Source organism: Tamandua tetradactyla, chromosome 9 (assembly GCF_023851605.1).
Source record: "Tamandua tetradactyla isolate mTamTet1 chromosome 9, mTamTet1.pri, whole genome shotgun sequence".
NCBI lineage: Eukaryota > Metazoa > Chordata > Mammalia > Pilosa > Myrmecophagidae > Tamandua > Tamandua tetradactyla.
Window position 1 is genome coordinate 98,840,991 of NC_135335.1, and position 26,391 is coordinate 98,867,381.

Below are 26,391 nucleotides of genomic sequence, written 5' to 3' on the forward strand. Positions count from 1 at the left end.
AATCCTTACAATTTATTGTAAGCAAATGAAATTCAGAAACACATAAAAAAGGATATACAAATAATAATCCTTTTATATGAATATATTATACAAGTAATCCTTTTGAGATTTATTTCAGTAATGTAAGATTGATTTAACATTAACATTACTGTTATGTACCATATTAATAGAATAAAAGACAAAAAGCAAATGATAAATCATCTCAACAGTTACTGGAAAAAACATTCAATTCACTCCAAAATTCATTCATGAAATCTCTCAACACACTAGTAATATTTCAGTTACTGTACTTTTCAACTCTTTTCAGATATTATATATATATTTTTTATTATCCACTCCTTTATTCTATATTGGTGAGAGATCATTCTCATGCTTTTATTAAATTCTTTAGACAGGGTTTCCTTTAGTTCTGTGAACATATTTATAATAGCTCATTTAAAGTTTTTCTAGTAAGTCCATTATCTGGAATTCCTCAGGGACAGTTTCTACTACTTTCCCATTTCTTTGTATGTCTCATTTTTGGGTTGAAACTAGATATTTTAAATGTTATAATGTAGCAACTCTGGAATCAGATTCTTCATCTCCCTGTACGTGTTATTGTAGCTGTTTGTTGTTGTTTCTGCTGCTGTATATTCATTTTATTCCTGAACTAAGCCAGTAAAGTCTTTATTCTTTCTTATCTGGCTATTGAAGTCTCTGCTCGATTAGCTTAGTGTTCAGCTAATGATCAAACAGAGATTTCCTTAAATGAGTTGATCTTATAAGTCTCCAAGTTCTCTCACTGTGTTTAGCACACACAGTTAACCAGAGTTGAGAGATTATGGTCTTCTTAGGTTTTCCTGGTCATGCACACAGGCCTGCCCATGACTTATAATCTAGATTCCCAAGAATGTTGTACCTTTTCAAAGTCCCCAGGGACATCTTTTTCCCCTAGTTTTTCCTTTTATACTCTTTTGGTCAGTCTCTTGATAACTCCAACTGGTAATGCTGCCTGAGGTAGCTATTATATTAAATTATTGCTGCTGGATTTTTTTGACAAATGTGCTAAAGATAGGGTTTCTCTCACAGAGCTAGCATTGAGTCATGTGGAGTAAGGACAAATCCTGAGAATGGAGTAGTCAGGAAGCTGTCAGACAGGTCAAAAGCAATGATTCTCTGGGGATTGTGCTTTGATGAGCTCCAAACCTATTCTGCTACCTCCAGTGGCTGTTCATGTGCTGTTTTTCACAGCTACTGCAGTTGTGAGGCCATTGGTTTTCAAAGATACCATAGAGCTGGGGAGAAGGGGTGGAAATATGACCTATCAAGATGCCTCAAAGTTTGCAGCTCTTAGTGAGATTTAGCTGTTTTCTTTTTTTGTGTGCAAGTTTTTGGTTAATTCCAGACTTTCGAGGTACTCAATTTTGACATTCTTTTGCCAATGTTCTTGTTGCTTTTATGGAGGAGTGGGTTTTTGGAGCTCTTTACTCAGCAATTCTGGAAATGCTTCTCACCCATATTGGTTTTAATCTTGTAATACTCTAGTCTACACAATATGAGTTACTCATGAAGACATTTTCATGTAATAAAAACACCATCCGTACTCATAAGAATTAATTTTAGATCAACACACTACTTTGATCATTAGAAAACAGAAAATTCTAATGCACTTGCCCAAACTTCTGGTGATACAAAATACAAAACTATCTTAAAATGAACAACTATGGAGATAAGAAAATTCCAAATATTGCAACTCTTGCTAGATGGAATTTATATCCAAGGATTTTATCCTATTTGTGGGATTTTTTTTGGTAGTAATAAAAATGAGTTATAAGGGTGCATGGGTAGTTCAGTGGTTAGAATACCCGCCTTTCATGCAGGGGACCCACATTTGATTCCCGGACCATGCACCTCCCAAAAAAAGAGTTATTAGACCTTCAAGAGAGTAACGTAAATATCTAGTTATGATATAGTCAAGTGCCAGATACATAATTTAGAATATTCCAGGCCTTGCTTCTAAGCACTTTAATTTCCAATTTTGTTTAACACTGTTAATCCCTCCTAGACTAATGAAATATAGTCTGCTTTTCATAAATGTTTCAGGGATGCTTTCACTTTTACCACCTCAAATGAAGATTTTAAGCTGGTTACAGTCAGTTCCAAGAAAAGACTGGGGGAAGAGTGGAAGAAATTAGAGAGGTAGTACTTGCCTTTCCACATCACTACCACCATTCCAGGTCACCAGGCCCTCCGGGGGGTGTTTTGAGTGACCCAGGCTCTTGAAAATTAGGTTGTCTTCATAGATAGTGAGATGTGGATTGACTCAGGCAATGGCCAGGTTGACACAACAGCTGGCGGTTGTTGATGGGAGGGCTCTAAGCCCCTGGCCCTGGTAAAGATGATACATTTTTCTCACCTAAATAGCCACTATTTGACCCATGAATGACAGGAAAGCCACTGATTAGGCCCCTGTGAAGCTGGCTGTCTGAATGCTCATTCCATTCTTATTTTTGCAGTTGCTCTAGGTCCAGTTCCTCATCCCAGGACCCACCAACTTCTCTCCACGCTCATACCTATTATACTCTCCTTTCCCCAAGGGTTTCAACATCTTCCTGAAGTCTCCTGGGAAAAGGAAAACTTTCTTCTTCTTGGTTACATATACTTCCATTTTTCTTTTCTTCTCAGTCGGATTTAAATTTTAAATCTAAAATTTAAATAAAATTAAAATTAAAATTAAATTAAATTTCCTACCCAGAAAAAAAGAAGGTGGGGCACACAATTAATTTTAGAAATCTGAATTGATTAATTTTGTCCTGAATTAACTGTCTTTTCTTAAAACTTGGGGAATTGAGAGAGAAATTTAGTCTTATTAAAAGTTACCCTAATTACACACTCAGTTTAGTGACTGTGAAATTCATCCCTATAATATAAATGTATACTTGTGTAATCGGTGTTATCTTATAATTAGTCATTACTACACTTAATATTACAATTACATGTGTAATTGTCTGTTTTTCATATTTTTTATGGCTCAGATAAATTTAGCACTAACTCCATGCTGTGTCCTAATGACTTTTCCCTTGATATTTTTTGCATGTTTGGGACCACATGAACAAAAATCTTGGGCCTATCTTAATATTTATGGCCTTAGTTTTGGAATTTCCAGCTCCTCCATTTCAAACCTTGTTTCACAATGCTTTTCCCTTCATTACTGTTCTACTTTGCTAGCTGCCGGAATGCAATATACCAGAAATGGAATGGCTTTTAACAAGGGGAGTTTAATAAGTTGCAAGTTTACAATTCTAAGGCCGAGAAAATGTCCCAATTACAACAAGTCTAAAGAAATGTCCAATCTAAGACATCTGGGGAGAGATACCTTGGTTCAAGAAGGCTGATGAAGTTCAGGGTTTCTCTCTCATCTGGAAAGGCACATGGCGAACGCAGTCAGGGCTTCTCTCTCAGCTGGAAGGGCACATGGCAGACACGGCGTCATCTGCTAGCTTACTCTCCTGGCTTCTGGTTTCATGAAGCTCCCCGGGAGGCATTTCCCTTCTTCATCTCCAAAGGTCGCTGGCTGGTGGACTCTGCTTCGTGGTGCTGCAGCATTCTCTGCTCTCTCCGAATCTCTCATTCTCCAAAATGTTTCCTCTTTTATAGGACTTCAGAAACTAATCAAGACCCACTCAGATGGGTGGAGACATATCATTCCCTAATCCAGTTTAACAACCGTTCTTAACTAAATCTCATCAACCAGGGAGATGATCCCATCACAGTCCCAAATCCACAGCATTGAATAGAGACTATTCTACCTTTAAGAAATGGGATCCATATTAAAACATGGCTTTTCTTAGGGGGCATACTTCCTTTCAAACCAACACAATTACCTTAGCTTTTCATTCTCATTTTCTAGCCTCTTTAATGGTTCCTAGCTCCCAACCTCTGGCTCTATCCCCTTGGCTATTCACTTTCCTTTTCTGGAGAGGGAACAACTGGCAATGGTATTTTGCATGAAAAACCCCAGGATCTTCTCCATCAGTGCCAGGACTTAAAAAAATCCTCACCCAACAGAGCAAGGGCTTCGGTGATTATGAGTGCATGGTCCCCTTTATCCCACTAATCTGCTTTGGGACCAAAGAGCTTAAAATGGTCAGCATTTGCAATACATCTTTACTAATGTTTAAACCCCTACTATATGTTGTTCAACTGAAGTATCTAAAACTTCTTTAGGCCTCATAATAAGTAGCTTCATTTCTATATTCTTCAAATTTTAAAAGAATCTCAGAATATTCTCCTTCTTGCTGTTTCTGCTCTTTGTCAGAGATAAATGTCCAATTTCTACCATTAATCTAATAGTGCATGTAATTTTATTTATTGACAGTAAATAATAATAACTTTCCTTAAAGAAGTCATTGCCTAGAAATTCAGCAATGAAAATTTTATAATGTGCTTTATAGTTTTAATATAGTTTGCATCCATACTACAAAAATAAGATCAAATCAGTCTTCTTCAGGAAATAAAAAGAGGAAAAAACAAAAAGAGTATCAAACATGTTTGAATATGTCATTTGGAACTCGGAAAATATTCTCCACTTATAAGAAGTCCAAATTTGTAGCATCTTTCTGTGATCCTTCCAAATCTGGTCCCAATTTCATTTGCTTTAAATACTATTGCAATCTATTCACCTATTTCATGTTGCTTCTGCCTAGAATGGCCAGTACCCTTTTATTCTACCTGCCTCTGCCCACTTCTTGCAAGGCTAAATTCTATTATCACATCTCTACGAAACCTCATTCTACATCCCCATTGTGCTGGTTTGAAGGGAAGTATGCCCCCTAAGAAAAGCCATGTTTTAATATGGATCCCATTTCTTAGAGGTAGAATAGTCTCTATTCAATGCTGTGTATTTGGGACTGTGATGGGATCATCTCCCTGGTTGATGAGATTTAGTTAAGAACGGTTGTTAAACTGGATTAGGGGATGATATGTCTCCACCCATCTGAGTGGGTCTTGATTAGTTTCTGAAGTCCTATAAAAGAGGAAATATTTTGGAGATTCAGAGAGATTCAGAGAGAGTGACACTATGAAGCAGAGAGTCCTTCAGCCAGCGATCTTTTGGAGATGAAGAAGGAACACGCCTCCCGGGGAGCTTCACGAAATAGGAAGCCAGGAGAGAAAGCTAGCAGATGACGCCGTATTCGCCATGTGCCCTTCCAGCCGAGAGAGAAGCCTTGACTGTGTTCGCCATGTGCCGTCTCACTTGAGAGAGAGACCCTGAAGTTCATCGGCCTTCTTGATCCAAGGTATCTTTTCCCTGGATGCCTTTGATTGGACATTTCTATAGACTTGTTTTAATTGGGACATTTTCTCGGCCTTAGAACTGTAAACTAGCAACTCATTAAATTCCCCTTTTGAAAAGCCATTCCATTTCTAATATATTGCATTCCAGCAGCTAGCAAACTAGAACACCCATCTTCTTCTTTCCTTCTATTGACTCTATTTTCTATTTTAGGACTCATCTGAGGTAATTAGGAAGATAATTTTGTGCATGTCTGTGAATTTTCTTGGGGTAAGTTCTACCATCTGATCATCTCTGAATTGCCAGAACCTAGGAGACCTCCTGCTGCATAGAAGACAAATATAGAACTCCATAAATGTCTGAATAAGTGAATTACATGAGAGCAGATGCTGTAAGGGGTAAAAATTAGTGACTATGTCTGTATACATCATGATCTAGTACCGCAGATAAGAAATTTGCATCATCATAAAATAAATTATCTAACCGTTATTATTTCAGGCCAACTAACAGATTCCCTCTCCCTTGATGTATTTTTTTTTTAATTAGAGACAAAAGGTGTTTCCCACATATATGTTTAGTGATCTAGATCTGTTAAAAGAAATGCAAATCTTTTTGGTTTGACATGCTCATCTGTGGTTGTAATTCTGAGTCAGTGAGTGCTGCAAATTGAATATTCATGCGGGGGTACCACCCTGGCACATCCTTCTGCACTGTAGCCCTGGTGTGTCACTCATGATGAAATCTGCCAATAAGTTTTAGGGAAGTTTCCCACAGCTTTAAGATTTACATCCCCAGGATTCTGAAGGTAACTTTGCTTTCATAAGTACCAATTACCCAAATGTCTTTGGACCAGGTTTCTGGCACAGAGTATTTCAGGAAATCGGATGGGAGGAACACCTATTTTGTATTTTAAGTGAAAACACACTCACGCAAGAGCATTATGCAATAACCAAAAGCAAATGATTGTTGGTAGTGAAGTTCAAGCTCCACACAACTGTGCCTTTATTTTAGTTAAGAGAGGACACAATCATGGATTCTCACGATATAGCAGCAACCACTCATACGATCACGTCCCTAGACTGATTAACTAGGCAAGCTTAAAATAAGAGACATAAATGTTAGAACTATTTGTTTTCTGTTCCTAGTTACAAATGAATGAAACTAATACGTAGCAGATTTGCAATGAAACAAATGTTCTACCCAGATTTGCCTCTGTGGAACATAGCCCTGGAGCCCAGTGAATAACAGGAGCTTAAAAACTATTTAACTCGACTAAACTATCCACATGGGTTAGCCCTGTGAGTCAGCATCACTGTCTTGGAGTAGATTCCTCTGAATCCTTCAATAGTAAAATTTCAAAATCTGAATCCTTATAAAATCTCTGTGAAAATACAAGCCACTTTAATCAACACCCTGTCTCCATTTAACTCAACACCCGAGAGTGGAAGGGAGGGTAAAAGCACACTTTGAAGGTACTTTAAATATATTTGCAAACACGTCTTAGCTTCTTAACAGCCATGATATTAGCATTTTTCTAAAAAAAAAAAACTGTTTATGTACATCTTTTAAATTATTTATTATTGAGTAAAATTGACACTCTTTCCCCTACTTAGGTAAAAGTGCCTTATTTATTATGACTTAGAGAATCCATGATCTTATTACCAAAGAACTCTGGTATATATCAGAAGCAGCACTGTAGATTCTCTTCTATTCCAAATTCTCAGTGAAATTTTCTTCTCTAATACTTTATTTTGTTCTAAATTTCTTTTTCACTGCCGGATAATTTGAATAGTAAATCCTTGTTAATACCATAATGACCCTGATGACTTAATGCAAACCCATTTTATAGGAATGTCATCAAGATAATTGCTGAATCCAAAGTAAATATTCTCAAAGTGAGCTTTCCAGAGCAATATTATGAGTTTAGAGCAATGTTTCCAGCCAAATACTGACTTCTGATGCTCAGCAAATTGCATCACATCCTACACAGTCCACCCCACATTTCCACAGTCTATCTAATACTCCTATTACTGAGAAGAATGATTAGTAACTACTGAGAACTTACTTTAATCCAGGCACTGCAGAATTTTCAGCAAGAAGCACTATTTTAAGCCTCATCACAGAGCTGCCAGATCATGCTTCCAGGACTTGAACTGAAGCAATCTAATTCCAGAATTTATAATCTTATTCAATATATTATATTACTTCCAGACAGAACACTTTTATGAAAAGTAATTTTCCCTTTTTGAGATCATTGGCCAGTAGCCCCAATTAATTTTGCCTCATTTCATAGACTCTAATCTTAATAAATTCAGTCTCTAACCTCTTAGTGGATTCTTAAATTTCATCAATACTTCCAAACCATTGATCAGAGAGATAAGATCAGATCAAGTCTCATTTAAAATAAGAGTGAACAGTATGAAGAATAGAGCTTAGCATTTGCCATAAAAGTGACCTCATATTTAGTTTGTGATGCTGGGCAAGATTTTATCTTTACCAAACCTCAGTTTACTAAATGACATGTCTTCCTATCAGTCAGGAAAAAATTTGTTATGCTGCAGTAAAAAATATATGCAAAATTTCAAATCTTAGTGGTTTATAACAGTACAGGTTTATATTTCCATCATGTTAAATGTTAGTTATTGATTGAGCGGGATGCAACTTCAAATTTCCTCATTTAGGGCCGAAGTTTCCATAGGAGCCACCATGCTGAACATTGCCAGCCACTCTGGAAGAAGGAAAATGAACTCTGAAAAGTTTTCTGGTTCATAGGTTTGTTTTCCCAAAAGTTTAATTTTCCATCTCAACGGTGCCACATGTACAACTTCCATTCGCAGTTTATCGGCCCAAGGTAGTCATATGTCCCAGTAAAACATAAGAGAACTTGAAAGTGCAGTTCTATAACATACATCAAAAGCAAAAAGCTGAAAATATTTTGGGATGTTAATAATGATTGCGGTTTCTATATTAATGGATTATTGTGAGGATCACACAAAAACTGCAATTTTAAAAAGCTATAGAAATGATGTGAATCCATTTTTTAATGCATACAGCTGTTAAACATTCGGTGTATTCTGTTTTATGTTTCCATGCCTGAGTAAAGCATTTCGTTTTTTATCCTTGTGGTGTCACAGGATTTTTTACTCACATATCTAAAATATTTAATATGAATACAAATTTGGGATTTCCTGAAATAGAGGTATGAAAACAATGTAGTAGCTGAAATGACTTTAATTTACCTAATTCAGATCTTAACCTTTTTACAAGAGGTGAGAAGCAAAGCTCAGCCAAAATATAATGACTTGTCCAAGAGTGGCCAACTATTGAAGTATCCAAAAAAGAACCTTAGAGAATATGAGAAGGTATATAAATTGGTTCAACTATCTCTTCTCTCTCTCTCCAAAATGCCTTTATATAATTTAGGACCACTTTAAAAAAAAAAATAGCAATCACTCCTTTCAGCTTTCTGGAGTTGTTTCTCATCTTTAATATTCACATATGGCAAACAGAGTAATAAATCATTTTCTTTTTCTAAATTAGTTTTCTCAAATAATTATGCATTTTAATAAAGGCATCAATCAACCCTAATTTAGTATATGCACCTTATTTATTAAAAATTGGAAATTCTTATGATTAAGGGCAATCATAAAACAACTCTGATGATAAACTGATTAAATGATAAAAAATAGGAAATATTTCATAATATCCATGATGCCTAGTTTCTCAACTTCATATGTTCGTACATAGAAATGAATCTTAATAATGTTATCTTATTCTATATACATTATTTTTAAGAAAATAGCTTGCTTGACATTAATTTGTGTTTATGTTTATTGAAATTGAGAACATGAGCACTTATTTAAATTTAACTATTTAGCAATAGCTATTTTCTCAGTCTCTATATTTGCATTAGTTCGACATAAAATTTGTAAATATTCCCATAACATTTATAATATTTTTGAAAATTAATTTTAGTCACAACATGAGTAGTAGTGGTTACTGTCATTAGTTTGTAAGCCTTACAGGAGAGAAGAAAAATATTTAAAGTGAAAGAATTAATGAGCTTACAAAAAGAAAGGCATTTTACTTTCTTCTCCTCAGGCTGGGCAATTTCAATTACTTTATTTTCATGTTCACTGACTTTTTGTTCTGTTTCTGCTAACTTGCTGTTGAACCCCTACGTTGAATTTTCACTTTAGTAATTGTATTTTTCAGCTCCAGGATTCTATTTGGTTCCTTTTTACTTCTATCTCAATATGGAAATTCTCATTTTGTTGATATATTGTTTTTCTGGTTTCCTCTAATTTTTTACCCATGTGTTTGGTTAGCACATTAATCTTATTTAATAGAGTGATCAAAGATCTCGGATTAGTAATTCCACAGACCGAGCTTCCTCCAGAATACCTTCCACCTAATTCTTCTTTTCCCCATATAACTCTCTTGCTTTACCTCCTTGTATGATTTAATTTTCTTTGTTGAGAACTGGACATTCTGAGTACTATGTTATGGTAATGCTGGTAATCTAATTCTCCTACTCCCCAGTCCATAGGATGAAGAATAAGAGGCAGGAAAAAGGAAGAGAAAAGAAAAATAAAGAAAGAAGAAGTAGAGAGAGAAACAAAGAAAAAAGAAGAATACATACCAAAAAAAAAAAACAGACAAAGTGGCCTTTAAAATGATGTACTGCCTCTCCAAGTTCCTCAGTAGATGCTGTTGGAAAGCCAGAATGTTTATGGAACCTGTGAGAAGGCATAAAGCGTACTAAACCAATGTATACATCATGGGATTCACAGAAGGAAAAGAGAGAGATGAAGGGACAGAAAACGTATTTGAAAAAAAATTGATGAAACTTCCCCAAATTGATGAAAGATACAAATATATAAATACAAGAAGCTCAACAAATGCAAGTCAGGATGAACCCAATGAGAACTGAACAAGAAGTGTTAAAATGAAGCTAATTGAGTACCAAAGGCAAAGAAAGAACTTTGAAAACAACAAGTGATGCATCACATACAAGTGGCCCTTAATAAAACTAACATCTAATTCCTATTAGAAACTATGAAAGGCAGAAGGCTGTGAGAGGACATATTTAAAGTGCTGAAAGGAAAAATACTGTTATCCAAGAATAATATATCCAGAAAAGCTGTCCATCAAAAATAAAGGAGAAATAAAGACATTGCCAGGTAAGTAAAAGCGGACCACAAGATCTACCTTACAAGAAATGCTAAAAGTAGTGTTTCATGTTGAAAGGAAAGGACACTAGAGTTTAACTCAAACTGTATGAAGAAATAAAGACCTCCAGTTTAGATCATTTATGGATAGACATAAATTCCATTATGATTGCATTTTTCATTTGTAATACTGTCCTTAATTCCTATATGGCCTAAAATTCAAATATATAACCATAAGTACAAACTTTTGTTACTGGGTATATAGAGATGCAGTCAGTGACAAGAGCAAATCAAAGTGGAGGGACAGATGGATATAGGAATGTAGAATGTGCAAGCTATTGATATTAAGTTGGTATTAATAAGAACAAAAGCATAGTAGATTTAGGATGCTAAACATAATTCCCATGGCAGTAATAAATAAAATATCTAAAAATTTAACATGAAAGAAAATGAGATGTGATTCAAAATAGTTCATTAATAAAGATCATCTAAATGAACAGTAATGGAAGTAAATAGGCACAAAAACAAGGGTATAAGACTTATAAAAGACAATTCGCAAAATTGCCTTATCAGTAACTACGCTAGATATAAACAGATTAAACTCTTCAATCAAACGGCATATATTGGAAGAGAAAAAGAAGTATGACTCAACAATATGCTGTTTCTAGGAGACTAATCTTAGAGCCAAAGACACAAATAGTTTGAACATGAAAGGATGGAAAGATTATTCCATGCAAAAAGTAATCAAAAGACAGTTGGGCACTCCAAAAGAGGGGAATCAAAGGTAACTACATCAATATGATAAAGGGAATACATGCAAAACTGATAACCAGCATCGTACTCAATGGAGAGAGACTGAAAGCTTTCCCCCTAAGATCAGGTACAAGACAGGGATGCCCACTGTTACCACTATTATTCAACAATGTGCTAGAAGTTCTAGCTAGAGCAATCAGGCAGGACAAAGAAATAAAAGGCATCCAAATTGGAAAGGAAGAAGCAAAACTCTTGTTATTTGCAGATGCTATGATACTGTACATGGGAGGTCCTGAGAAATCTACAGCAAAGTTACATGAGCTAATAATAAATTCAGCCAGGTGGAGGGATATAAAATTAATGTGCAAAAATCAGTAATGTTTCTATACACAAGCAATGACCCAGCTGAGGAATCAGTTAAGGAAAAATTTCCATTCAAAATAGCATCTAAAAGAATCAAATACTTAGCAATGAACTTAACTAGGGACATAAAGGACTTGTGCACAGACTATATAACATTGCTAAAAGAAATCAAAGGAGATCTAAATAGGTGAAAAGACATCCCCTGTTCATGGATAAGAAGGCTAAATATAGTTAAGATGTCAATTTTCCCCAAATTGATCTACAGACTCAACACAGTACCAATAAAAATTCCAACAACCTACTTTGAAGATTTGGAAAAGCTAACTACCAAATTCATCTGGAAGGGAAAGAGACCCTGAATAGCTAAAAGCATCCTAAAAAAAAGAATGAAGTGGGAGGATTAACACCGCTTGACTTTAAAACCTATTATAAAGCCACAGTGGTCAAAACAGCATGGGACTAGTACAAAGACTGAAGTATTGACCAATGGAACCCAATTGAGAGTGCAGAAATAGACCACCAAAAATCTATGGTCAACTGATTTTTGACAAGGCCCCTAAATCCTCTGAACTGGGACAAAATAGTCTTTTTAATAATTGGGCATGTAAGAATTGGATAGCAATAGCCAAGAGAATGAAAAAGAACCCATATCTTACACCCTACACAAAAATTAACTCAAAGTGGCTCAAACACCTAAATATAAGAACTAGCACCACTAAGGTTTCTAGAAGAAAATGTAGGGAAACATCTTCAAGACCTGGCGATAGGATGTAGCTTCTTAAACTTTACACTCAAAGCACAAGCAACAAAAGAAAAAATAGATAAATGGGAACTCCTCAAAATAAAATGCTTCTGTGCCTCAAAAGACTTTGTCAAAAAGGTGAAGAGGCAGCAAACTCAATAAAGAAAATATTTGGAAATCACATATCAGACAAAGGTTTGATTTCCTATAAATACAATGCAATCATACAACTCAAAACAGAAGAACAAACAATCCAATTATAAAATGGGCTAAAGATATGAATAGGCATTCTTCTGAATAGCAAATATAGATGGCTGAAAAGCACAAGGAAGAAATGCTCACTTTCACTGGCTATAAGGGAAATACAGATCAAGACTACAATGAGATAGCACCTCACATCTATAAGGATGGCTGCTATCATACAGGAAACTATAAATGTTGGAGAGGATGTGGAGACACTGGGACACTTACGCACTGCTGGTTGGAATGTATAATGGTGCAGCCACTATGGAAGGCTGGTGGTTCCTTAGGAAACTGAGTATCAAGTTGCCCTATGACCCACAACAGCACTACTTGTTATGTACCCGGAAGAGCTGAAAGCAATGACACAAACAGACATTTGCAAACCAGTGTTCATAGTGGCCTTATTCACAATCACCAAAAGATGAAAACAAGCCAAATGCCCAGCAACAGACAAGCGGATCAACAAGATGTAGTATACACATACGATGGAATACTATGCAGCAGTAAGACAAAAGGACATCCTGAAGCACATGACAAGATGGATGAACCTTGAGGACATAATGCTGAGTGAAATTAGCCAGGCACAAAAGGATAGATACTGTACGGTTCCACTTTTATGACCAGCATAAAGGTATAATCAGAGGCTTATAATACAGAATATAGAGGACTTAGAGATATATAAAAGCTAGAGATGGGTGAACCACTAGCTAATGAGGTTGAACTCCAATGTAAGGGAATAGGTAGGAGTGAAGGTGATTCTCTAGTGGGTCTAGAGAATATTACCATATTGAAGATGAACAAGATTGAAAAGGTTTGTATAGACCTACATGTTCCACTGACTCACACTGGAAATATGCATGAGTTCTCATAAGAATTACTTCAAAGATACAGTTCTTGTATTTAAGTCCAGGGTATGGGGGAATACTGCTACTGCATGCTATGAGCTATGTTCAAAACAAAACCATCAGCACTACCACAGCAACAGCAGAGGTAAATAATGGGGGGAGGGACAAGAGTTATGAGGAGGTTGAGATTTCCTGTCTGATAAGGGTATGTTTATTGGTTTTCTGTCTCTTGGGGACAATGGAATTATCTAAAATTGAAAATGTTGATGGACTGCAGACTTTGGGCCCTCTACATGATGTCTGACGAATGCAGGTGGCTAAAGGATGCACCAATGGAGAAGTAGATCGGTGACGATGGTGTATACTTATGAATGAAGGTTGTGCTGCTATAAAAAGGAAGACTGTCATGAGGCATGCAACGATGTGAATGAACATATGGGACATTTGGTGAGACAAAATGAACCAAACAAACAAAAATACAGCAATGGTATGGTCACCTTTAGAAAATGCTTATAAGAAAACAGGGGCCTAGATTGTAAGCTTTTGGAACAGATACATTAAGTCCAGAGTGATGATTATTATTTCTGGATTTTAAGAGGCTGTTTTCTATATATAATCTAATATTTAGAGATAAGAATGAAGCTGAAGGGATTGGGGTTAAGTAATCCAAAACGTAGGGGTAAGGAAGACAGTGTCTATATTTTAGAACCACATATACTCTTTGAGACCAATGGAAGAAAGGTTTATTTGATCTGGAACTCAAATTTTCTGTAGTGCATAATCTAATTCAACTTATCTGTATAGCTCATTTGAACAACTGAAACACAGGAAGCACAGAATAAGAAAGAGGCCCTTTAATCCTGTATAGATTATTGTAATGCCTGGAAACATCTTAGAGTATATTAAGCAGATAATCAAAACGTATTGGCAAAGTCCCCTGAGGGAGGGAAAAAAGACTATTGAACTATTAAACCTTACCATCAGAGAATCCCCTGACACTGTTAAGCTTTAGGGATACCCAAATCAATAGGCCATGCCCTTGATCATGAGGCTTACCCTTATGAAGCTTATGTAGGTAGCAGAGACGCTTAGACTACCTATAGGCATGCCTAAGAGTTACTTCTGGAGGACCTCTCCTGTTGCTCAGATGTGGTCTCACTCTCTCTAAGCCCAACTCTGCAAGTGATATCATTGCTCTTCCCCTATGTGGGACATGACATCCAGGAGTGAAAGTCTCCCTGGCAACGTGGGAAATGACTCCCAGGGATGAATCCAGACCTGGTACCATGGAATCACAATTACATCCTGACCAAAAGGGGGAAAAGTAGTGCCATTAATAAAGTATCAGTGGCAGAAAGAGTTCAAATAGAATTCAGAGGCTACTCTGGAGGTTGCTCTTACACAAGCTTCAGGTAGACCTTGCTATCTGGCATAAGCTGCCAACCCCCAACCAGGACTATTTCAGTCAATCCTAAAGAACACCTAGGGCAATATATAAGATTCTGCAAGGGTTCCAGGCAGTAGAGTAACTGTCCAGAAATCTACAACCTCCAGATGGGTCCCTGGTCCAGATAAGCCCTGAAACCTAGCCCAGCCTCTCCAGAACATCAAATAGTTCTATCTCCCTACCCCACATTAGTGACAGACCCCCCCAATATGAAAAATTTAGAATTGCCATAGTTCAAACCCCAAAGAGAGGTATGGAAAGAACAAAGGTGATGGTGGAATTATACATAGAAGATGGGACTTAACAAATGAATATGAATGCTGAATCATTAAATTGATCTCTTTTAGTCTCCAGTATTTTAGAGTAGCTAAAAGTAAAAACCTAAAATTGTGAAATTGTAACCCGTGTCAAAGTCTGAAATATGTTCTACAACTAATTGTGGTGCTGCGCTTTAAAATTTATAGGTTTTTTTGTACATATGTTATTGTTCACAAAAAAAGTCAATTGTGATGATAAAAACGAATTTAAGCCTCTTAGTCTCCTATATTCTGGAGCAGCTAGAAGGAAAAATAGGAGAGGATCATATGCTAGCCCATGACACCCTCTGGGATCTGTCTTGTAACCACTTGTTGAAGAGTGCTTTGAAAACTATTGCTTTTTTACTTCTTTGCTTTGTACATATGTTATACTATACAATAAAAAAAGCTAAAAAAAAATAAAAGATGAGAGAGATAGAGACATTTGGGGGGTGGGCCACAGTGGCTGAGCAGGTAGAGTTCTCACCTACCATGCTGGAGACCTGGGTTCATTTCCCAGGGCCTGCCTATGCAAAAGAGAGAGAGAGAGAGAGAGAGAGAGAGAGAGAGAGAGAGAGAGAGTTGGGGTGTCTATATTAATATCAGACACAATAAACTTTAAACCAAAAGCTGTTACAAGAGACAAAGATGCATATTTTATAATGATAAAGGGGTGAATTCAACAAGAAATAACAAATGCAACCTATACACCTAAAAACAGTGCCCCAAAATATATGAAGCAAACATTGAAAAAATTGAAGGGAGAAACAGTTCTACAATAATAGGTAGAGATCAATATACCTCTTTCAATACTGAATAGAACATCTAGCCAGACAGAAGATCAACAAGGAAACAGAGGTTCTGAACGACACTATAAACCAACTAAATCTAAGAAACGTATATATAGAGCACTTCACCCAACAACATCAGAATGCACATTCTTGCCAATACCCCAGGGATCATTCTATGGTATTGACTGTATGTTAGGGCACAAGACAAGTCTCAATAAATTTTAAAGAATTGAAATCATACAAAGTAACTTCTCTAAACATAATGAAGACAGAAATCCATAACAGAAGGCAAATGGAAAAATTTACAAAAATGTGGAAATCAAACAGCAAATTCTGAAACCACCAGTTGGTTAAAGAAGAAATTACAAGGGAAATGAGAAAATATGCAGAGACAAATGAAAACAAAGACAACATATGAACCTTATGGGATCATCAAAGGCAGTGCTCAGAAGGAAATTTTTAACTATGTTTATATTTAAAAAAAAAGAAAGATCTTAAATCAATAACTTTACTTCACATCTTGAGGGACAAGGAAAAGAAGACCAAATTAAGCCCAAAGTTAGCAGAAGAAAATAAGTAATTAAAATTAGAGCAGAGATAAATGAAATAGATAATAGAAAAACAATTGAGAGAATCAGCAAAACAGAAGTAAATTATTGGGAAAAAATCAATAAATTTGACAATCCTTTAGCTATACCAACAAAGAACAAAAACAGAAAAGACACAAATAATGAAAATCAGAAATGAAAATGGTACTATAACTACCACCTTTACAGAAATAAAAATGAACATGATAATACAGTGAACAGTTGCTTGCTAACAAATTTAATAATCTCTATGAAATGGAAAAAAATCCTAGAAATATATGAATAACCTAAGTTTACTGAAGAAGAAATAGAAAACCTTAATCACTTATAACAAGTACAGAGATTGAATCAATAATCAAAAATCTTTCCCCAAAGAAAAGATCAGGACCCATGTCTTCACTGATGAATTTTACCAAATGTTTCCTTCTCAAACTCTTCTGAAGTATTCAAAAGGAGGAAATATTTCCTAACTCATCCTTTGAAGCTAGCATCACCCTGATACCAAAGCCTGATAAAGACATAAGAAGAAAAGAAAATCTCCCTTATGAATATAGCTGCAAAAATCCATTACAAAAATACAGGTAAACTGAATCCTATAACAGATTAAAAAGATTATTCACTATGAATCAATGGGATTTAGCCAAGTAATGCAAGGATAGGTTCAACATACAAAAATCAATTAGTATAATATAACATATAAATAGTGCAAAGGAAAAGTAAAACATGATTATCTCAGTAGATATGAGAAAGCTTTTTGACAAAATCCAGTACTCTTTCTTGATAAAAGCACTCAGAAAACTCAGTATCTAAAGGAACAAAATATGTAGGAATAAATTTAGCCAAGACTTATACACTGAGGCAAATTGAAGAAGTACTAAATAAATAAAGATTCATGGATTTGAAAACATAATATTAAGATGTCAGTGTTACCCAAAGTGATCTATAAATTAAATGCAATGCCTATCAAAAGCCCAGCAACCTTTTTTGAAGAAATGGTTAAGACTGATCTTCAAATTCACATGGAACTGCAAAAAAATCTTGAATTAGCCAAAACAATTTTGAAAATGAAGAACAAAGTCTGAGGACTTACACTTCTGAATTTCAATTGGTAGTAAAAAGTAAAGTAATCAAAAGAGTGTGGTACTGACATAAACACAAATCAAAAGAATAGAAATTAAAGTCCAGAAATAGATGCACATGCCAATGGACAACTGATTTTCAAAAATGGTGCATGCATTGGGGAAATGATAGTCTCTTCAACAAATGGTGTTGGAAAAACTGATATCTACACACACGATAATGAAGTTAGACCCCTATCTCACACCATATACAAAAATTAACTCAAAACAAATCCAAGATCTAAGTATAAGCACTAAAATTATAAAATTCTAGAGGACAACATAGGGGCAAATCCTCATTTCCTGGGATTTGGTAATGGATTCTTAGATATAACATCAAAAGATGAGTAACAAAAAGAAATAATAGATAAATTTGACTTCATGAAAATTAAAAACTTCTGTGCATCAGAGAACATTATCATTGCCTGCCTGCCATACCAGAAGACCTGGATTTGGTTCCCAGAGCCTGCCCATGCCAAAAAAAAAAAAAACCTTAAAAAGAAATGTTTGCAAAACTTACATTACAGAAGGACTTAATCTAAAGAACTGTTAAAACACGACAAAAAATGATAATTAAAAAGTTGGCAAAAAGACTGCAGTAGACATTTTTTCCAAAGAATATATAAATATGGTCAATAAATATATGAAAAGATGCTCAACTTCATTAGCCATCTGGGAAATGTAAATAAAAACTACCATAAGGAGACTTCTGGGGGAGATGGTAGAGTAGGGAACTACAATACTTAATCCTTCAAAAGAAGCTAATGGACAGGCAGAAAGTATCTGAAACAACTATTCTAGGGCTCTGGAGGCCAGGGGGGCATTGTATTGTCCAGAGAAGAGGAAGACAAAGAAGCTGAGAAACTTCAGTCAAGCACTGTGTGTAAAGTGCTGAGCCTCTACTGCTGTTGCCAAACCCCTACTCTGAGTCGAGGTGCTTTGGGTTCCTGAATGGCTGCTGTGGATAGAAAGGGATGTGGAACCCTCTTCCCTTAGAACTGGCCAGAGGGCCATGGCTGAGTACTGATCATGACTTTTGATTTGCAAGTTGTGATCACAGGGTCCCTGTTTTGAAACACAATTTTAGTCACCAAGGACAGGGACCACCTGGCGATTGTTTCATTCCCACCACCAAAAAGTGTGAAGGAGGTGGAAGTTCAAATGTGCAGGGTCCATTCAGGGCTGCAGGAAAAGTGTTTTGAAAAGTGTCACTTGCTGGGCAGGCCAGGAAAGCACAGCTTTGGGAGCCGTGTAAAGGGCTTTTGGGTTTCTTTCCGGACCCTCCCCTCACAGCTCCTTGGAACTAGCTACACCCGCTTTGTGAGCCCCTGGCCCTGTTTTGCCTTGGAAATACTAACTCAGGAAAGTCCTTTCCAGGGTGACCCTCCTTCCAGAGCTTACCTCTAGGCAAAAGCTATTACAAACAATGAAATGAGAGTGTTAAAGAAAAACCCAAAAACCTATAAAGTCAAACAAAAACAAATAGAACATATCAAGATTCCCAGGTAGGAAGAGAAGCAAAGAAATTTTCCCCTGAAGGTAAAACAATTGTATAAAAAGTTCAATTTTAAAAATTGTACTGTATATCTAGGGAAGAAGAAAATGATGAAAAGCTTAAAAAATGTGATCAGTTAAATGGACCAATCTGAAGGTCTAGAATCAGTTGAACCAAACGTCAAAAAAAAAGCCTTAACATGAAGGCTTTCAACAATAAAATCCTAGGCAAAAGAGAGAAACTGGCCTTAAAGTAAACTCATCAAAATAATCAGATATCTAGCCATCATCAAAAAATTACAAACCATACTATGAAACAAAAAATATAACACAGTCAAGGGAACAAATTAAAACTTCAGTGAGACCCAAAATGTGGAACAACTAATCAAAGATGTTCAAACAAATCTACTAAACAATTCAAGGAGATGAAGGAAAATACGGTTAAAGAAATCACTGATATTAAAAAGACACTGAGTGAACACAGAGAGGAATCTGAGAGTATGAAAAGAAATATAATAGAACTTATGGGAATAAAAGATAAAATAGATGAGATTAAAAGTACACTTAGAGGCATACAACAGCAGATTTGAATAGGCAGAGGAAAAAAATCAGTGAATTGGAAGATAGCCTATTCCAAATCTCAGAGACAGAAGAACAGATAGAGAAAAGAATGGAACAATTGATTTGGGTCTCTAGGAATTTAATGACAGCATGAAATGTACAAACATATGCATCATGGGTGTCCCAAAAGAGAAGAGAAGTGAAAAGAGTCAAAAAGATTATTTGAGGAAATACATTTTCCAACTCTTATGAAAGACATAAATATACACATCCAAAAGTATAACATACTTCAAACAGAATAAATCCTAATAGACGTACTGTAAGACATATATAGTAATCAGAATGCCAAATGTCAAAGATAAAGAGAGAATGCTGAAAGCAGTTAAGAGGATTCATCACATACAAGGGAAATGCAATAAGATTAAGAGCCAATCTCCCATCAGAAACCATGGGGTCAAGAAGACAGTGGTATGATATATTTAAAGAACTGGAAGAAAAAATGGCAAGCCAAGAATTCTTTATCTGGCAAAACTCTCCTTCAAAAATGACGGAGACTTTAAAATATTCACAGATAAACAGAAACAGAGAGACTGTCAAGAAGAGACATGCCCTACAAGACATACTAAAAAGAGTTCTGCAGATTGAAAGGAAAAGCCAAGAGAGTGTAGAAATGAAGAAGGAGGAGAGTGTAGAAATGAAGGTTACCAATAAGGGGAACTAAAGGGTAAAATAAGAGAAGAAAATAAGATATGCCATATAAAAAAGAAAAGATAAAGTAGTTGAAGTAACTACTGTCTTTACAGGAATAACACTGAATGTTAGTGGATAAAATTCCCCCAATTAAAAGACACAGATTGGCAGAATAGATTAAAAGACATGAGCATGTATATGCTGTCTATAAGAGATTCACATTAGACCCAAGGACACAAATAGGTTGAAAGTGAAAGGGTGAAAAAGGATATTTCATGCAAACAGCAATCCAAAAGAACTGGGGTAGCTATCCCAATTTGGGACAAAATAGATTTTAAATGCAAAACTATTATAAGAGAAATAAGGGCACAATATATTAATAAAAGGAGCAATCCACCAAGAAGAAATAACAATTACAAATGTTTAGGCATCTACCAGGGTGCTGAAAATACATGAGACAAACACTGACAAAACTGAATGGAGATACAGAAATGTTTACAATAACAGCTGGAGACTTTGATATACCACTTTCATCAATAGATAGAACGTTTATATGGAGGATCAATAAGGAAACAGAGAACATGAATAATATGATAAACAAAGTAGACCTAGCAGACATATACAGAACATTGCACCCCAAAACCATGGGATATACATTCTTCTTAAGTGCTCATGGATCATTCTCCCAATGAGACCCTATGCTGGGTTACAAAGCAAGTCTCAATAAATTTAAAAATTGAAGTTATACAAAGCACTTTCTCTGACCTAAATGGAATAAAGCTGGAAATCAATAACAGGCAAAAAAAAAAAAAAGGAAAATTCACAAATATATTGAGGTTAAACAGCACACTTTTAAACAATCACTGGGTCAAATAAGAAGTTGCAAAAAAATGTAAATTTCTTGAGATTAATGAAAACAATATATCAAAATTTATGGAATACAGTGAAGAAAGTGCTGAGAGGGAAATTCAGAGCCCAAAATGCCTATATTTAAAAAGAGGAGCTAAAATCTAAGACCTAATTGCACATTTGAAGGATCTAGAAAAAGAACAGCAAACTAATCCCAAAGCAAGCAGAAGTAGTAACAAAAATTGGAGCAGAAATAAATGAAAATTGAGAATAAAAAGCAACAGAGAGAATAAAGCAAACCAAAAACTGGTTATTTGAGGGGATCAGTAAAATGGAAACACCCTTAGACTGAAAAATCATAAATGAGATGAAAGATAAATGAGATAAAGGACCTTATCAATAAGGGGAATTAAAGGGTAAAAATAAGAGACCAAAAAAAAAAGATAAGCCATATAAAAAGCAAAGGACTATATGACACCACAGAACTAAAAGGATCACGAGAGCTTATCAACAACTGTATGCCACCAAATTAGACAATTTAGATGAACTGGACAGTTCCTAGAAATATACAAACAACCTCCACTGACTCAAGAAGAAATAGAAGACCTCAACAAACCAATCACAAGAGACTGGATCTTTCATCAAAAACCTCCCAACAAAGAAGCCCAAGACCAAACGGACTCACAGGTGAATTCAACAAATCACTCCAAGAAGCATTAAAACCAATCCTTCTCAAACTCTTCCATGAAATCAGAGGAAGGAATACTACTCCTAACTCATCTTATGAAGCCAACATCACCTTAATAGCAAAGCCATATAAAAATACCTCAAGACAATAAAATCACAGACCAATCTCTCTAATGAATAAAGATGCAAAAATTCTCAACAAAATACTAATAAACCAAATCCAACAGGACATTAAAAAATTATAAACCATGACCAAATGGAATTTATCCCTGGTAGGTAAGGGTGGTTCAACACAAAAAAATCAGTTATGTAATACAACATGTTAACAAATTGAAGGGGGAAAAACCACAGGAACGTCTCAATCAACATAGAAAAGGCTTTCAACAAAATCCGGCACCCTTCTTGGTAAAACACTTAAAAAAAAAAAAAAAAAGGAAAAAACTTCCTCAATGTGATAAAGGACATATATGAAAAAAACACAGCTAACACTGTAATCAACAGTGAGAAACTGAAAGCTTCCCCTCTAAGCTGATGAACAAGACAAGGATGCCCACGGTCAACACTGTTATACAACAGTGTTCTAGACATTTTAGCTAGAGAAATTAGGCAAGAAAAGTAAATAAGAGTCATCCAAATCAGAAAGGAAGAAGTAAAACCTTCCCTATATGCAGTTGACATGATCCTATTTCTAGAAAGTCCCCAAAAAACTACAACAAAGTTACTAGAGCTAATAAATGAGTTCAGCAAAGTGGCAGGATACAAAATCAACATGCAAAAATCAGTAGTGTTCCATGTACTACTAATGAGAAATCCAAGGAGGAAATCAGGAAAAAAATTCATTTATAATAGCAACTAAAGAATCAAATATCTAGGAATAAATTTAACCAAGGACATAAAGGACCTAAACAAAGAAAATTACAAAGCATTGCTAAAAGAAATCAAGGAAGACCTAAATAAATGGAAAGACACACTGTACTCATGTATTGGGAGAGTAAATAGAGTTAAGATGTCAATTCTACCCAAATTGATTTATAGATTCAGTGCAATATTAATCAAAGTCCCAACAGGGTGTATGGGTGGTTCAGTGGTAGAATGCTCGCCTTCCATGTGGGAGATCAGGGTTCGATTCCCAGACCATACACCACCACCACCACCCAAAAAAGTTGAAATCCCAACAACTTACTTTGCAGAAATAGAAAAACCAATAATCAAATTTACTTGGAAAGACAGGGTGCCTGGAATATTTAAAAACATCTTAAGAAAGAAAAATGAAGTGGGAGGTCTCACACTACCTGACCTTAAAGAATATTACAAAGCTACAGTGGTCAAAATAGCATGGTACTGGCATAAAGATAGATATACCAATCAATGAAATCTAATTTACAGTTCAGAAACAGACCCTCTCATTTATGGACAATTAAATTTTGACAAGGCAGCCAAGTCCACTCATCTGGGCCAGGACAGTGTTTTCAACAAGTGTTGGTTGGAGAACTGGATATCCACACCCAAGAAAATGAAAGAGGAGCCCTATCTCACACCTTATACAAAAATTAATTCAAAATGGATCAAAGACCTAAACATTAGAAGAAAATGTAGGGAAGTATCTTAAAGGTCTTGTAATTGGAATTGATTTCCTAGACCTTATATCCAAAACATGAGCAAAGAAAGAAGAAATAAATAAATGAGATCTCCTCAAAATAGTGTACTTTTGCGCCTCAAAGAACTGTGTCAAGAAAGTAAAAAGGTAGCCTACTCAGTGGGAGACAATATTCTCCCAGACAAAATCTGTTAAGAGTTTAATATCCAGAATATTAAGAGCTCCTATATTCCAACAACAAAAAAGATAAACAACCTAATTTAAAAATGGGCAAAAGACACGGATAGACACTTTTCCAAAGAGGAAATACAAATGACTCAAAGAGGAAATACAAATGACTCAAAAGAGTATCAAAGTATGAAAGACACTCAATTTCACTAACTATCAGGGAAATGCAAATCAAATCCACAATGAGAGATTATCTCACAACTACTAGAATGGCCATTATCAAAAAAAGTAAACAAACTACAGGTGCTGGAGAGGACATAGAGAAATAGGAACACTTATTTACAGTTGATGGGAATGTAAACTGGTGCAGCTGCCCTAGAAGGCAGTTTGGTAGTTCCTCAGAAAGCTAAGTATAGAAGTGCCATATGATCCAGCAGTCCCATTATTAGGTATATATTCAGAAGAAGTGAACAGAGACACGGACAGACATTTTCACACTGATGTTTATAATGGCATTATTCATGATTGCCAATAGATAGAAACAGACCAAATGTTCATCAACTGATGAGTGGATAAACAAACTGTGGTATGTACATATGATGGAGTATTACACAACTGTAAGACAGATTAAAGTCATGATGCATGAAACAACGTGTATGAAACTTGAGGACATTATGTTGAGTGAAATAAGCCAGTAATAAAAGGGCAAATACAGTATGGTTTCACTAATATTTACTAACTTTAATGAGCACATTCCAGGAGTTAAATTAGAGAGCACAGGCTATTAGGAGATAGAAAGAGGGTGGAGATTGGATAATTGATGTTTAAGTATAGAATATTCAATAAGGGTAATTGTAAAATTTCAGAAGTGGATAGCACAGTACTGTGTGAGGGTAGCTGAGTATGATTATGGTTGAAAGAGGAAGGCTAGAGTCATGTATGTCATGAGATGGAAAGCTAGAGAATAAAAACTGGGGCTGTACAACTTAGCAGAACCTAGAGTGGACTATGATCATGGTTAATTGTATAAATATAAGGACATCCTTACATGAACTACAACAAATGTAAGTCATTAATACAAGGTGTAAATCATAGACTGGTACATGAGAAAAATAAAATAATGTAATCTTAGGTCTATAGTAAACAGTAAAATTGTCATGTTATGGTATTAATGGTAACAAAGGTATTATACAAAAGCTAAAAGTCAATAATAGGGGCATAAAAGGGGTATGGGATCTTTTTCTTCAGAAGAAATGAGAATGTTCTCATATTAATGTGAGAATTCATAACTATGTGACTATACCAAAAATCATTGATTGTACACTTAGGAGGGATTTATGGTGTGTGAATAAAGCTGTTGAAAGGAATAACGGGGGGGATAAAGGGTGTAGGATGTTTTGGGTTTTCCTTTTTATCTCTCTTTTTTGGGAGTAATGAAAATGCCCTAAAATGTATTGTGGTGATGAATGCACAACTATGTAATGATACTGTTTGAGCCAGCGATTGTATACTTTGGATGGATTGTATGGTGTTTGTGAATATATCTCAATAAAATTGCATTTAAAAAAGGAATCAAATATCAGGGAGTAAACTGAACCAAGGATGTAAAGGACCTATATTCAGAAAACTAGAAAACGTTGCTTAAAAAAAACCAAGGAAGACCAAAATAAATAGAAGCCCTTTCTGTGTTCATGGATCAGAAAGCTAAATGTCATTAAGATGCCAGTTCTACCCAAATTGATTTACAGATTCAATGCCTTACCAATCAAACTTTCAACAGCATATTTTACAGAAATGGAAATGCCCGTTATCAAATTTATTTGTAATGGTAAGGGGTCCCTGAATAGCCAAAAACATCTTCAAAAAGAATGAAGTTAGAGGACTCACACTTTCTGACTTCAAAACATATTACAAAGCTACAGTGGTCAAAACAGCACGGTCTTAGCATTAAGATAGACATCTTGTTCAATTGAATTCAATTGAGAGTTCAAAAATGGACCTATAGTCAATTACTTTTTGGCAAGGCAGCCAAGTACACTCGACTTGAACAGAGCATTCTCTTTAACAAATGGTGCTGAAAGAATTGGATATCCATATCCAAAATAATGAAAGAGTTCTCCTATCTCAAACTTCACAAAAAAAATTAACTTAAAATGGATCAAAGACCTAAATTCAAGAGCCAGAGCCATATAACTCCTAGAAGAAAATGTAGGGAAGCATCAAGAAACTCCAAGAAGAAAATGTAGGGAAGCATCTTCAAGATCTTATGGTAGGCAGTGGTTTCTTAGACCTTACACCCAAACCATGAGCAATAAAAGAAAAAATAGAAAAGTGGGACCTCCTCAAAACTGAATAATTCAAAGGAATTTGTCAAGTGGGTGAAAAGGCAACCTATTTACTGGGAGAAAATATTTAGAAATCACATATGTGATAAAGGTTTAAAATCCAGAAAATATATAGAAATCCTACAACTCAACAATAAAAAGGCATACAACCCAATTGAAAAGTGGGCAAAAGATTTGTGTAGACATTTTCCCAAAGAGGAATTACAAATGGCTAAAAAGTACATGAAAAGATGTTCGCCATCACTAGCTATTAGAAGAATGCAAATCAAAACCACAATGAGATATCATTTCACATTCACTAGAATAGCCACTATGAAAAACACAAAAACAAAAACAGAAAACAAGTGTTGTAGAAGATATGGAGAAATA

The 26,391-nt window shown here is 35.5% G+C and overlaps 1 long non-coding RNA gene across 1 annotated transcript in view; it reads right to left on the reverse strand.

The window, feature by feature from the left end:
- Nucleotides 1–1,857: 1,857 nt before the first annotated feature.
- The window catches only part of LOC143647293 (uncharacterized), a 33,823-nt gene continuing 9,289 nt past the window's right edge, over nucleotides 1,858–26,391 (reverse strand). Inside the window, exon 3 of the long non-coding RNA XR_013157957.1 lies at nucleotides 1,858–2,683. This is a non-coding gene — a long non-coding RNA (uncharacterized LOC143647293). The remainder of the gene's footprint in view (nucleotides 2,684–26,391) is intronic.